General features: G+C 38.7%; 1 protein-coding gene across 1 annotated transcript in view; it reads right to left on the bottom strand.

Annotated features, from left to right (window-relative positions):
• The window catches only part of gfra4 (GDNF family receptor alpha 4), a 179,742-nt gene that overhangs the window by 76,619 nt on the left and 87,044 nt on the right, over window positions 1-16,079 (bottom strand). The window lies entirely within an intron of this gene.

Below are 16,079 nucleotides of genomic sequence, written 5' to 3'. Positions count from 1 at the left end.
AGAGTTGGACAACAAAGGAATCCCAAATCCTGCCCTCTGGAACTGTACAGATTTTACGCCTCGCAAAGCACGGCGAGGTATTTTTACGACTTGGTTTTATCGCTGTTCTCTGCCACGCGGGTTGGACCAATGAGATGTGTCAGACGGAGTGCGTCTGAAATAGGCGGCTTGGTCAGAAGGCAGGTGGCGGCCGATGTGGTCTTCTGAGTTTGATTTGCTCGACATGCGGAGGTCAGAAGCCACGTTTCCAAAGGGAGTGTGCGCATTATTTTGTTGATATCCTGCTAATGTCAATAAAAGACCATTTCGCAATTGCGGTGTTTCCATTGAATATGAAATAAAATTAAAATGAAGTTTGAATAAGGTTGTTCATGTGATAAGTCTTTAGAAAATTATGGCAACGGCAAATGTAAACAGTTACATGAGATATAATCATAAGTCAGGCATCTATTAGCCATCAGAGGACGTCAATGTCTTATTCAGGCATTGGAGCGACAAGTCCTTTAAGCTAGGGAGCGGTTACATACAAGGTGTTTGGAGGAAATTGTAGTTGACGATTTTACAGAAGAGTTATGGATTCAGCATGTTCGAACAGATAAAAAACCCAGCTTATCCTAGCGCAAAAACTATTTATCAAAAAGACATGATTTGTTTTTATTGGTGTGTTTCCATTAAGCTAATTTATTTTTGTAATTTAAATTTGTGCAGTTCTATGGTTAATGGAAATGCAGCTACTGAGAGAGTTTAAAGAGCAGCTCAGGTGGAATCTTAAGTAGTTGTCCTCCCTCCACCTCCAGAAACAAATGGCAACAAGATCGAAATAAACTTCTGCTGTTATTATCGGCCCACTTTTATTTATTGGACCGATGCCAATATGTTAAAAAATGACTAACATCGGCCGATACCAATGTTGGTACCAATTATATTACGCATCCCTTATTCTAAAGTGTGTAAATTAATAAGAGGAAACCAAAGTCGAATCCATTTAGGCTGTTGAATCCTTAAACCTGCGTTGTTAAAATATCCAAACTAAAAGCCTGAATTCTTGTGAACTGTAAAAAAACTAGAGGACATCTCACATTGCGTTCCTACTCTCGTTGGGATTCCCTTTCAAAATGCAGCGACTGATCCCTGTTGTAGGTCTGCTGTCTGTGCTTCATGTCAGCCGCGAGGATATATGACATGATGTATCCTTAGGCAGCATCAGAACGCAGCCTTTGATTAAATATTTGACAATAGCTTAAACACAACTTGTGTTTTATCTAATTGACAACGACTTGTGGGAGTAGAATCACGCACGTTGCTCTAGGAAAATCTCGACCTTTGAGCAATATTGGCCCTGATCAACTGGTTGTCGATTTAGTTCGCCATTATTGAATGAATGTGTCTGCGCTGGGCGATTAAAAACAAAAAAAATAAGGTTTTTTTTTTCTTCTTTTTTTTTTTAAGAGCTGCAAGCAAAAAGAAAAGGTTTCAGCTCATTCCGTGTTGGGAGTGAGCTGGAACTCATCCCAACACGGGGGCTTCCCACTTCAAGTTTGCCAAGTCCAACTGAATAATGCAAATGTATTAAGCCTATGCGTCACATCACCTTTCCTTAGAATGCTAATCATCTGGACAATGAAATGTTAGGCCCTTGTGTACCGCTTCTAAAGACTTATCTTAAACACCGTCACAGTTCTGAGCTTGTTATGCAAATCCACATTAACCTCAGCACAAGAAAACTCTGAGTAGCCTCTGATGTCTAAATGCCACTAGGTCCAAGGTTCCCCAGTGTGCCAGATTGCCCTGGATGACAAACCTTTATCAGTCCAGCACAAACGCTTATGTTCACTAAACACGTTTCCAAAGTTTCAAAAAAATTTGCTGGAAATCTCCCAAAGTCTGGGTGTAGTGATGGACTAAGATCTGAACCTTCAGAGACACATGAAGGTAGTTACGAAGTCGGCCTTCTATCACCTGAAGAACATTTCGAGCATTAAAGCACTAATTTAGCAATATCTAGAGAAATTCATCCGTGCTTTTATCTTAAGTGGTATTGATTACTGCAGCAGTGTCTTCACAGGTTTGCCTAACAATGAAAGTTTTTTGTTTTTTTAAAATCAGCTTCAGCTGATGGAGAACACTGCCGTTGTGAGTAAAACTAGAAAGATATGGAACATGAACTCAGTTCTCAAGTCCTTCCACTGACGCCTTGTAGCTCAGAGAATAGACTTTAAAACACTTCTGTTAGTTTATAAATCACTGAATGGTTTAGTACCACAATACATTATAGATCTGCTGTTGTTGTATCAACCTTCCAGAACCTTTCAGGTCTTCTTGTTCTGGTCTTGGTCTGCTCTGCTTCCCCAGAACCAGAACCAAACGTGGAGAAGCAGCATTCAGCTTCTATGCACAACAAATCTGGAACAAACTTCTAGAAAACTGCAAAAGTGCTGAAACTCTGGCAGCTCTAAACCCCTAAATAGAGCTGCCTTTGAATCCTATTAACTGGCCGACATGTCTGGTCAATGTTGGCAAACTTGACAATATGTAAAGTCAAATGCCAACATAATGTTGGCACTTTATGTACTGGTTTCACAGTTGGTGACTGTATGATTGTGTTTGTGATATTTTATGTTTTCATGATGTAAAGCACTTGGTAGCTGAAATATGCTCTACAAATTTGTTTGATTGAAAATGTCCCTGACACGCCACCGGTGAACATGGTGCCTCACCTCAGACACTGCTCCTCATTTCGGACATAGATTGCTTCATTTTATTTCGATGAGCCAAGACTGTTATGCCACAGACTTTCCCTAGCCCCGTACTTGTCTGGAGGCGGAGCCTCAGTATGATATTAGCAGATGTCAGGTTGTGTTGGCATCATAGTTAGGGTAGAAAGAAAGCTCGGTAGGCTCTGTTCGTAACTGGGAGTGCTGCACTTGACCTTGTCTATTCCAATTACTGCTGCCCTGCAGCCGCCATCACGCCACGTGTCTGTTGTCATTGGCTTGATAAGACCATAATGTGCAGTGTAAAAAAAGGATTATGAAAGGCTGTTAAATGGAATTAAAACTCAAACTTGCTGACCGGAGTAACTTATAATCTTTCACCCTGAGTAACACTGACATTAAGCAGAGGTGGTTCTGCTGTGATTCTCAGAGAAGCTCCAAGGTTTTTGTTTTATTCAGCAACGTTGGTACGTTGAGGGCTTGCACAAATTAAACAAATGCGTAGAATTGAACCAATAGCAATTGTGTTGCCATTGCTGGCACCTTAAAGCTTAAAAGCTAGTATAAAAATTATACAAACAAACTTGATTTAATCCCAGGTACTTAATTATGCAGTTCAAAATTTATAAAAAAGGCGTTATTTTTTTAAACAATTTCTCTGAAAACATTGTAAAAAATCTTATCTTTATGATCTGTCTACAGGCTGATGTACAGCAACTCAGCTGGTACTAAAAATAATTAGGGACATTGAGTTGTGTGGAGGCAAAACTGTTAGAAAAACCCATGTTATTGGAAAATACAATAATAATAATAATGAATTTAATTTGTAACGCATTTTTCATTAACAAAAATCTGAAAGTGCTTAAAATCTCAAATAGATCCCAAAACGTTGTTTTTCAGCACAGCAACTGTCGTACACTTTGTTTCCACTGAGTCACGGTGTTAACCCTCTTGCTGTCTCATCCGGCAGGTTTGCACTGACTTTTACAAGATTTTTTTTTTGTGTATGTGTTTTTGGGAACTGACGGTCTGATGGGACCGGCAGCGTCCCCCGCTGTCCGACCGTGACACCTGCTGTGCTCCTCCTGAGCGCCTCGCTAAGACCGCAGGAGGATGGATGTGACTGGTATGATCGAGTGTGAAAAGCATCATTTTTTGCCAGTGCGACGCAATGTGATCACTGCTCACTCTAAACCATGGGGCAGCAGGGGTCCATTTCAGTCCCCTTCCTATGTTTACATAACCATCACTATCGTCTACTGGAAAACGAAACCCAAACAAATGTTTGAAACACACCTGAGGATGAAACAAAAAATTATACATTTTTATATTTCAAAGAGACATTAAGCTATGCTGAAATTTAAGAAAATACATCAGATGGGAGTAATTTATTTTCCTCTGGTGGTCTTTGAAGTCAACACTGACAGGAAAGTGTTACAAAAGAGGCATCTTGATAGCTCAGGGGCTTCAGAGGCCGACCGTGAAATCGCCACGTTCACAGTCCGAGTCTGTGAGGTGACCTTTGCTGCATGTTGTCTCGTCTCTCCCCCCGTTTTTTTTTCTTTGTCCACACTCTCAGCATGTTTTATACCCTTTGATCTTCCTCACATTTTGCTACATTATAATTCTGAACTATAATGTGTTTAATTGGGATTTTATGTAATAGAACAACATAAAGCAGTGTGTAATTTTGAAAAAGGAAGGAAAAAAATACCTATCAAAATATGATATATGTGATGTATTGCTGCATTAAAACATAGTTTTCTCATTTATGACAGTTTAGTTCAATGTCACTTCAAAATAAAGCTGGAAAAAGTAAGCAATGATATTTTGCCAGATTTTTCAGAGAACAGAAAATATACTTAGTTGTGGTATGTAGTGATAAATATCGTGATGTAAAATAGTGCATATCGTGAAATACGATTTTTTTCCCCCTACTACATAAACATAGGCTAGTCTAAGCAAAGTCTAACCCATTTTAATAAAAATGTTGAAAGTTGAAAGTTCGGTATGCATGGAATTTTGGGACCACAGTCGCCATTCGCTAAAATCAGAGAATACTTAAGTCCCATTCTAAAAATGCTCATAACTGCACAATTTGAACTGTTCAAACACCAAATTTACTTTAACTTGCATCAATACAAACAGCACTACTACAGAAGCTAACATCTACAGTCTTCCCAGGGTTACAGCCAATCAGCACAGGAGAATATGCCACTCCTGGATTGGCTGATTTACAAATGCTGGCCAATAGTGTGTCAGACAGCATTGCATGTTAGTAATTCGGCTTCTGAAGTTGCACTTTCTTTACATTTCAGATATGACCTATGAAAAAATCCTCAATATAATGAGTACTGTACAAATACCTTATTAAAAGAAAAGCATGTTCCCTTGCAACAGGAGCTGGATATGGGTCACCCTTCCTTGCCAGAATACAACAAGGGTTTTTAAAGAAAGTTTACTTGAAATGTTTTCCCAAGTCTGGTCCAGGTTCATATTCATCAACTACCTGTACACTCTAGCAAGCTTTGCATCAAGAAAAAAAAAAGTGCTCAAAGAATACTCATCTTTTGATCTCCAAAACATTATACATATATAAATGAAATCATATTTGGAATGATGTTGGAAATCCATTTGCATGCTATAGAGGCAAAAAGCTGTGTGTGATGCCACAACTTTAACTATCTCACTGTCACACCCGGAGCGCAGAGGTGCAGCGGGCCATAAGACACAGCTGTAATGGCAGACAAAGCCCCGAGCCGGAGTCGGCTGCACAAAGTTGGGGTTAATGGCTTTTTTTATGGTTTAAGGTGCTCTGGTCCGCTGGGTATATTTTATCAGAGAAACCTGAGCTATAAAGAACTTCACTGTGTGCTCTGATTGACCTCACACAGGGACATCTACAGTAGAAACGTACATTACCTGTCAGCAGTAAGCTGCCTGGAATGAACAGATTTATAATTGGTACTTACGAATTGTGATTGGGGACTTATGATTACCAGCGCTTACAGGCACCAGGAGACAAACAAAAATATGTTCTTTGCCAGGTTTGAAAATCAAATGTACAAAAATCCCATGACAGAGTTCACATTGGCATTATTTATTTAGCCAAAATAGGAGGGAAAATTGACCCAAAATAGAAACAAACTGCTGCGCATGAAATGCTCTTGATAAACCAACCATAAGGAGGTGCAATATAAACAAAAATCAAAAACGGAACAAAACAAAAGACATTCTGCAAGGTTTTGGTCTGGAGTGTCTCCATGCCAGGACCTGCCATGACAGAAAGTCCTCAACAATGATCTTGAAGCTGCAGCTGCCATAAGTAGCTGCATTCCTACTGTACGTATGGTTGCACAAATTGAAATTCCGAAAAAAATTGCTTTAATGCAAACGCATCAAATTCGAAAAAGCTCATTTTCCGACTTTTTTTTTGATGCATCAGAATTAATGTATTTTGTAAAACAGTAAGGGAAACATTTTTTTCGCATCACACTTCGCTATTTTGTGAAAAGATGAAGACGACAACAGGAAGTGGTAGCAGGACGATGGCGCGGCATATTTTTTTTTTCTGTCCACACTCGCACTGTTTACACTCGCATGTCGTGTGAACAAACTTATTCAAGTGTGATTTTAAGGTCACTTCTTTTTCTACATTAGTGTTATGGAAATGGAGCTAATGTGGCATCCATTTCCAAACAATAAGACGTCCATCTTTCTACAGTGAGAATAATTTCTTACAACATCCAAACGATCTCAACCCAAAGTCAGACAAAACAATGCCCAGAAATCTCTATCTCAAGCTCATACAACAGCTAATCTCTAACCGCTGGTGTACTTTGTCATTACCACTTGTTACCAGAAACCACTTGCTATATTGTTGTTGGTTGTGCAGGAGTCTCCACTTCTGCTTATCGAAGATGTACGGTTGTATAACTGCGCATCTGTTTGCGGACATTTTCACGTGGATGAACTTGGCGCCACAACTGCATCTATTACTGACAAAGTTTGGTTGACTTGTGCCTTTGGAACATGGCTTTTATGCAAAACAATTGTAAAAAAAAGTTGACAGGACTTTGAAATAATATGCAAAAGCCTGATAAAATATGCTACCTTTATAGAGCAGCAACTTTGAAAGAAGTTGTTCTTTGAAAGTCAAATGTTTCATATAAGGCCCCCAGTGAAAATCTTCCCTTCCATTCTGCAGTAGCTGTCCTGTAACGCTTAAAGTTGGCCCACTGACAACAAATCTCTGCAGGTTTCCTTCAAATCCAGCACAGTTGGCAAAATTCATCCATTAGCTAAACTCGCTTATTTCAGTCCTAGTATCACTATCCTCAGTTTCTCAAACGCTCCACATGTGGAATGAACTGATAATGAATTCTTCTGCTCCTTCTTCCTGTTGCGTTGGCAACAGGTTCCATAGCGTGCAAGTGTTACATCATACACACAAATTTCACGACTTGGTGGACTGCTATGTTCTGCAAATTATGTTTAAATTACGAAACAGTATATTGCAGCACGTTTGCAAAAAAAGATTTATTAAAAGACGGAGCGGAGCGTTTATAATCTGAGAAGGTCCGAAATAATAAAAACAAACAAAGTCAGAACTAAGCAAATGAAACATCGTATTTCTGTTTTATGGGACGAATCTGCCTAAAACAGAAGAGAGTAGATCTATTTTTACTTGCAAGGTATTATGATGTGTATTAATTCAGTCGAGTGCTGTATCATTACAAAAGTAATGTTTTTTCTTTATTATTTTCATATATATGCATTGCCTGTTTTGTGTTTGTATCTATATGGATAGCTGATGTTTAGTTGCTTATGGTATAATAAACTGGCTTTTGAGAGAGGCTGGACTATACAAGCATTTTTCCTTCAAACTACTCATGTTGATTCCAAACTTGTCCAAAAATGTCAATGTCTGAAATGTTGACTTGAAACTGTAAATTAATGAAATAAGTAAAATCTTATTCATATTTTGTCCCAATGCAACCACATAATGTGCTAAATCTTAAGCGTAAGCATGATAGCGTATCGCATTTCAACAGTCAGGACAAAGTTTTAACTAAAACAAAATGAGTGAGGGAGAAAGAAGTAGGTCAGTTATGCTAGCTTGACTTTGACAATCTTAACATGTATGTGTGCTGTGGAATTCAGTGTTTTTGTTTGGTTAAAAAATAATAAATAAATAAGGCTACCCAAATATGAACTCTCTGACAAATCATCAGTAGAGCAGGTGTTTAAATTAGCTAATCAGCCATTGCTGTGTTCAGATAATCAATTATTAATATTCTCAGAAATAAACATCATGAATACATAAAACTGTGACAGACTGAATGTTCTGTTCTTTGTGTGTGGAAATGTTTTTTGTTGTTGGATTCTGATACATTAGTGGAGCTGTTTTCAGTCAGTTGCTATAACAACGGGTATGTGTAGCGTAGCAAACGCAGAAAGTGAGAGAAAGGAAGAATATGAGTGGGTTTTGAATTATTCCTCAACAGTTTTTCTGCGTTATTTTTCCCTTTGCCTCCAGCGTTGTGCACATGTGCATTTACAGATGTAAACCAAAACATATGTGTCTATATGTTGAATATTGAATATTTTATCAAATGTATTACCTACTGATATTGATCGATAGTTAAAACACAATATATATTGTTACTGATTTGTAACAATATACAGTACGGACCAAAAGTTTGGACACACTTTCTCATTGAATTCAATGAGAAGGTGTGTCCAAACTTTTGGTCTGTACCGTATATTGTGTAGAATTCTTTAGTGAATCACAGTATTTGTTAAATAAATGAATGTTTTTGCGGACCAGGCTGTCGGAGAACAAATCCAGGCTTCCAGAGAAGATGCAGCGACCAATTTTAGTAGCATGGCGACAGGGTTGTGGATGTTCAGTCCTGTGACCTTCAACCACAGGGAACAGTTTCCTGGCAGCTCTGCCTTCTCAGTTCTTAACCTTATCAAGAGTCGACATAACTTTACAGCCACTTTTCGAGATCTTTTAACAGCACAAAGCAACAGTGACTTTTCATTTGCCAAATCTAACATTGGTCACATCCTAATTAGCCTTTTTGCGGCGAATACATCATCCAAATGAGAGAAGGGCTTGTGTCCAGCAGGGTGAATTTTAATTAGGCCGCACGGGGGAGTCTGGGAAAAAAAAGGTCATCACTTGCTCTCATCTAATCACACGCCTTTCAGACTCTCTCAGAAGGTGAAAACATTCCTGCCATTGTGACAAACTCACTTTTTCATATCTGCCTTTCAATTAAATGTCTGCAGTTCAGTGGGTAAATGCATGTAATTAATTAGCCTAGAGGAAATTCTACATTTAATAGGCAACTTATAATTAAGTGGAGAGGAGATCAAATGTATAGGCGGTTCACCTTTCTTACCTCGACTGGCCCAGCAGAGAGATTAGATCGGTTGTGCTCCTTGTCTCACATTACTACAAAAGTGGTGGGAGAAATAAATCATTTTTTTAATTATATTTTACCAAATTTGGTTCAAATGCACAAATTACAGAATTAAAGTAAAGATGTTTCTTTTTCATTGGTTGTCCACTTTATATATAGTTCTTTCAAAACAGGGTCCTATACACACATCGCATGTTATTGTTTATGGCTGAAATTCGCACAGCAAAGACGATTCTTTTACATGCCAACAGTAGCTGCACTGCGGCGGTAGAAAAATTCTGTTAATAAAATAAAACCTGGAGACGTAGGTATTATTAAATAAAGCAGCAAAATAATTTTTTTAAACTGAAAACAACATGTATTTGTCTTTTTTTGGTTCTCTGTGTCGGCTACGCTACACACGTAGCAACTGACTGACAACTGCTCCACTATAGCATCAGGACTCAACACCAAAAAACATGCAAACATTTCCCACACAAAGAACAGAACATTCAGTCTGTTACAGTATTGTGTTTTCAGGCTTTATTTTGTGATTATTAATAGGTGCTTGCTTCAACACAGAGGGCTGATTAGCTCATTTAAACCTCTGTCTTAAGGATGACCTATAAGATTTGGTATGTGGATCGGCTTTTTTTCTTTTTTTGTCAACTGAGCAAAAACGCTCTGAATTCCACAGCATATCTAGATGTTAAGATTGTCAAAGTCAAGCTAGCATAATTACAGCGTCAGGCAGACTCTTGCACACATGACGTCGCGTCCCAACGTGTCTTTAAGAAAAACTTAATGCTACTAGTAGAGGAAATATTAAAATATTCCAGCAGATTTTTCATATTCCATTAGACCCTGCTGTTACGCTTTGAAATTCCAAAGCATTTCCAAAGAAAATGAGTCGAGAATCCATCTGCTCTTTGGCGCTCCGACTTCATTTTTATACTGTAGACAAAAGAGAGTCTGTATTCCAGAGATAAGAAGTTGTTTTGATGTCAAAGTGCAATCATATCTGTCATCAGACTGTAGTAAGAGAGAAGCGACTGCTCAATCTGCCGTCAGTTCCAACACTATCATTCTCACCTGAAGTGCTACACGTGTTTTTGTTGAAGGGAAAGATAAAAACAGACAATTATTCCTGGACATTTTTGATTTTTTGCAAACCTAATTGCTTTAAATCATCCAGCAAAGTTTTAATTTTACATGAAAATACCACGGGTAAACACAAAAGCTGTTTTTAACTGCCCAACCCCAACCAACCTGTGTGCCTAACAGGTTGTGCTACCCTTGGTGTGAAACCTGCAGCCAGATGTTGGGTCCTTTACATTGTTGTGGAGGATTTTTTTTTTTTTGCCCACCTCACTTTGCAGAATTGCTTTACTTCAGCCACACTGACTGGAGCATTTTCAATATGAAAAGCCTGCATAAGATTGGCACGGCTCTAAAATCTTTCCTTTGAGCCATGCAGAGGTGGATTTCCTGCTGGGATTTGTTTCATTGTCTTGCTGCATTACCCAATTGTGCTTAAACTTGGAGCTGCAGTAGGTGACTTTTATGAAATTATGGTTTCACTATCACTATATCCTGTCAGTATAATATGACATGGATTAAAAAAAAAAACTTTTTCCATATTTTGTCACTTCATAACCACAAACTGCAATGTTTTTTTTTTACCCTGTCTGCGTGTAATGTACATATCCAGATGTTCTGTGAATGCCTCAGAAGTTTGTTAGAAAGCATTAGTTAACCAGCAGCATCGTGAAGACCAGAAAAACCCAAAAGGCTGGTAGAGCAACTCTAAAACAAGAAAAGTTGTTTTACAGTGCTGCACACCTCTTTTTTTTCCCACTTAGCGAGACCACATCTCTTTCCTTACAGCTGTAGACGGAGAGTTAAGACAACTCTAAGCGGCTCAGCAGAATCTCACTGCAGTTCGACTGAAACTCATCGTCAAAAATTCCTCGTGTTCCATCTGCCTCCGAGCGCCTCTTGCCCCCCGCAAAAAAAAAAAAAAAAAAATTCAAGTGCAGCTAGCAGCTCGGGCTCCGATGGGCAGACCCACTTTTCAATTATGTGCACAAGGCAAAGGAATTAGAGTTCTAATTCCAGCCTAATCCCCAAGCAAACAAATCTATGGCCTCCATTTCCAGTGAAGGCGCCATGCTTCCCTTTTTTTTTATCCTTCCTCTGTCTACTCTTGTACTCTTGCTAAGTCTCTGCCCCTCCACTTGCCTGGTCAGGTGTGGCAGTATGTTAGCTTCTATAAGTTCTTAAACTGAGCACTCTTAAGTGTTAGAATCAGTCCACAGCCATACTTGTTGCATTCTGTTAGTTTTCCATTCAACATTAACAACGTCGCCGCTGAGAATGCTGAGAATGATATTGTAACTCCTTCACTTAACATTTGATACCCAGGGAGGCCAGTTCAGTTGCTCTGCCCTCTCCAGTGAAGATGGCCGTTCATCTGAGCAGCCACTCGGGTTTCTTTTCACTACTGATGACACGACAATTATTCAGCAGCAAAAAGTTCTTTCCCACAATCCTAGCCCCTCCTCAATAGGGGATCTGTCAACGGCTAATAGGAAATTATGACAAAATAAGTAACTTAAACATGTGAATGAAGAATTTCTATCAGGATGTAATGTATTCATTTGCTGAAACGTAAAGGTTTACATAATTACTTAGCTGAAGATGTTCCTAACAGTCATCACTCCTACACTCTGTAACACCAACATTACTCTTTAAAAACAATAGCTGGCGACTCGGAGGGTAACGCTACCAAGACAAGACACAAAACTGAGTTCACGAGATGAGACGAGGTTTTATTATTCGTGAGAAAACGTCAAAGCTCAAATTTCTTCTCCATGAAGGCATTTATTCTGTATTTTAGCCGTTTGTCATAAGATATGGATGATCCCTGACTTTGTTTTGAGTTTTTCTTTGCTCAAGGCTGAATCTTAAATATAAACCTAGTGTTTACTTGGTATTTCCCATCTCATATGACGACTATGCAATAAAATATGCAGAGGCTTATATAAAAACAAAACGCATCATAGAATCAAATCACGTCTGTGTCATTGTGAAACCTTTGTAACCTGAATGTAGAACGACTGACTTTCCACTAAATGCCAAAGAAATTCATAAACATCTAAACAAAAACAAAAAAAGTAATGAAAGTTTAAACTTGTGCTTCAAAATGTAACCCAAACGTTTGAACTGCACTATTTCAGACCAAAAGTGAAACAGCAAAATGACTCCGTTCTACACGTGGAAATGAGCGTTTTTCTTACAAAAAGATGAAACAAAACGCAAAGTCTGCATATGGGCAAAAAAAAAAGGAAAAAGAGAAAGTAACGTATCCTTTCCCATCTTGATTGCCGATCGATGTATCTCCCAAACACACTCTGCCCATAAGCTCTCTCACCTATTACGATTCTGTCTGAGAGCGATTCCAGCCAATCCGAGGATGGTCAGATCCTTCTCATTTCCCTCCACTTGTCCAAGCAATCGATTCCACTCAAAGCCGAAGGCCGCCGCTTATTCCCCCCGCCGGCCCGCTCCCGACTCCACTTGCCATCTCTTTCTCTCTCTCTCTCTCTTTCTCTCTCTCTCTCTCCCCATTGGCCTCTGAATGCAGATGGCTTAGAGTGGGGAAAGGGAGCTGCATGGAGTTAGACGTGAAAAAAAAAGAGCAACACAATTTTTTATCTGCAATCATTCCAGCAATCCACACCTCCATGACTTCTTCTGAGAAGATTCGGCTTCGGCTAAAAGACACGCTGCTGTGGGTGTCACCTTGTGAAAGCTTTTCTTAGATCCGTCCGCTTCAGTCTCTGAATCAGGACGATGACTTCATCTATACCTGGCAGGAGAAATACCGGCAACTCCTCTGTCTATTAATAAACTGGGTTTTGTTTTCTGCTCACCTTTAACATATGGTTGTTTTTTTTCCCGTTTGTTTGTTCTTCTGCAAGGTGACATGCTCTCTTACAAAATGTTCATAAACCACATTTTCTGTCTGCAACCTTTAGAAGTGAAACTTGAAACAAAAACATGATAAGTTGTGATTGAAAAAAAATGCAGCATGTTTAAATGTTATGCAGTCAGTTCGCCGAAGTGAACGTGTTTCAAATCCAGGACTCGGTGTGAAAACACATGCGTGCCACACTTTTCAGATTTGTTTTTGTAAATAAATAAATAAAATAAAACTGAAAACTAACAATTAAATTCATTTTGCGGTGAGTAAAATTTAAAGGGGTTTGCCGGGAAGGAGCTGCATTTCCAAGCTACAGTTATTTGGATTTAATCATTTTAATGTGCAAGTTACATCACCTGCAGTATTGGAACCAGCATACCAGAATATTATTATCCTTTTAATAAAATCCATGGTTTTATGACTCTAACAACTTATAACATTTTTAAAGGGATCATAAAATTTGGAGCGAAGGAGCAAATAGAACGTCATCTTTGAATGTGTGTTAGCGTTAGGATACGTACCCATCATTATCATAAATATATATATATATATATATATATATATATATATATATATATATATATATATATATATAAACACTTTATAAGACATGAATGCTGCACATGCAACTGCTTTTTGCTAGTAGAGATAAAATGTGAACCCTAACTTTGGTGCCAGAGGCTTGACACGATATATGTGTGTGTGTGTGTGTGTGTGTGTGTGCGTGTGTGTGTGTGTGTGTGTGTGTGTGTGTGTGTGTGTGTGTTGAGCAAATCAGCCACTGCTGCACTCTGAGATGGCTCCATTCCTGCTTTCGCTCTGATGATAATGCCTTTATTGCTCTTAAATCTGCTGTGATTTCCAACAGTCTGCCTCATCACAGTGTGCGGCGCGCTGAAGTTTAGATAAAAGACAGATCCCTCCTGACTTCGCCGTTAAATCTTACATTTCTCGTAAAGCTCCGACAGTTGGGTCGGATTTATGGCCACATTTCAGGCAAATCGCTTCCACCCAGTAGGCAGCGAGACCTTTGCATGCCGCTGAATCGGGGCGAAGGGTAAATAAAGACGGGGAGCGAGGGGTCAGAGTTCAGCGGGGAACGTATATGTCATAGCTACTCACTGTCTCAGCTTCTTCAAATAAGAGCTTCGTTTGTCTGACCAATTCTGAGATTCCATTGGTGCTTAAACCAGCTGTTTACTTTTCCCCCCCGCCATTTCAGGTTTTCAGAAATAAATATTTCTGAAATCAAAATTCAGAAAAATTAATTTCGAATTTAATCTAGTTCCAAGATAATCGCAACTAACGATTATTTTAGTAATCAGCTACTCTGACGAATAATCGATTAATCGGGTAACAAAATCAGCCGATTTTTCATTCATTCGCTTTTATATATTCGCTATATTATATTTTTCTAAAATATTACAAATACGTTTATAGATGCAAATAAACAAAATAATTTTTATTAAGACAAGAAACATTTTATTGCCTAATATGCAGTACCATGGTGTTCCTTCATTGTACGCTTGGACCATTTGTAGCAAAAGATGCATCTGCAGTCGGAAAAAAATTCAGTAATGTGAAAAGCTCCGCTCTCGACTTAATGTCAGTAAAGTTTAAGGTTAATTGTTATTATTAACAATAATAATTATTAACAATATTATTAACAATAATAATTATTTTAAAATAATGACTTTACACGAGATGTTTTGTGGCTTTCAGAGCAGAATCCCTCCATGACTGTATATTTGTATGATATAGACAGGTTTACATTTAATTTGTTCCACAGGGACTGATACAGGAGCCTGAAGTGAAGTCAGATTGGCTCAAGGATTTCTTTAGGTGTTTGAATCCAATGCTGTGTCTACACGTTGCAGCTTTGTGTCAGATAACAGGAAAAGGAAAAATAAAAAAACATTTTCATGGCATCACTTTACAAGAAGTATAATTATTGCCCGAGGTTCTCACGGCTTCACCACTGCTGACACAGGATTTTCATGTGGGAGCTGCACAGATGAAAGGATTTGTGCCGTCAATAAAGTGAAATTCAACATGAGGAGATGTACCTTTCTGAAAGAATCATTTACTGTCAAAAAGCTGTTGCTCTAACTTCTCCTTTTTGACTTCTGCTGCTCATGACAATGAAAATAAATGCTTTAGGTTCTGTTTTAAGCAGAACATCGAGGCTTTTCATTAAGGAGTATGATCTATTACATTTTCACGCGACGCCGGTTCCTCTCCGTTCATTTCTTATGGTACTTCTACGATGAGGCGACAGTCATTAGCTCTCCTTCAGCTAAGCAACTGGCAAAATTTGTGCCCATGAAATTTTGAGCTCGTAAACGTAGAAGTTCACACGCGACACAACATAGTAGAAAATCTTTTGCCACCACTATCGCGTCCTGTGTGCTTCGTTTTACCCAGAATTCCAGAAAACGGTGGTTTTTGCTATCGTTCGTCACTCCCCGTGTGGTGAGTCTATAAGTGCTCGAAGGTGTGAATGTTGCACTTTTACAATACATCCGTAGATGTGACTCCATTCAACTCAACAGAATAAAAAATCCTCCTTTAAAAATGTGGACGCTGATGTTAGCTTTGGGGACATTTCAGCTGCTGTGTCATGTTTCGCATTGAAATGCTAGTTTAGCCTTGAACAGCTTCGCTAATAGGCTATCTCCTTCTAGCACAGCTTGAACACAACAGGAAGAGACTACTCTTCCAGCATCCACTCAAATAGGTTTTTTTATATGCAAAAACTAACCCCCAGTTGGCCAAGAGGAGCAGCTTCATCATCTGTCAGTGTTTGAGGATGTTGCTTGTGTGTCAGATTTCTCACAGGAACCATAAATACAAAGGTTCCAACCAGATGCTTTGTGTAAATTAAAAAAATAAAAAACTGATTCATTGTGGTAAATTGTTAAACACATTAAAAATAACAGCAAATTGTGTAAAACATAATTACTGATC

This window comes from Xiphophorus maculatus, chromosome 19 (assembly GCF_002775205.1).
Source record: "Xiphophorus maculatus strain JP 163 A chromosome 19, X_maculatus-5.0-male, whole genome shotgun sequence".
Taxonomy (NCBI): Eukaryota; Metazoa; Chordata; class Actinopteri; order Cyprinodontiformes; family Poeciliidae; genus Xiphophorus; species Xiphophorus maculatus.
Note: the sequence above shows the minus strand (reverse complement) of the source record. Positions and strands in the feature narration are given on the sequence as shown.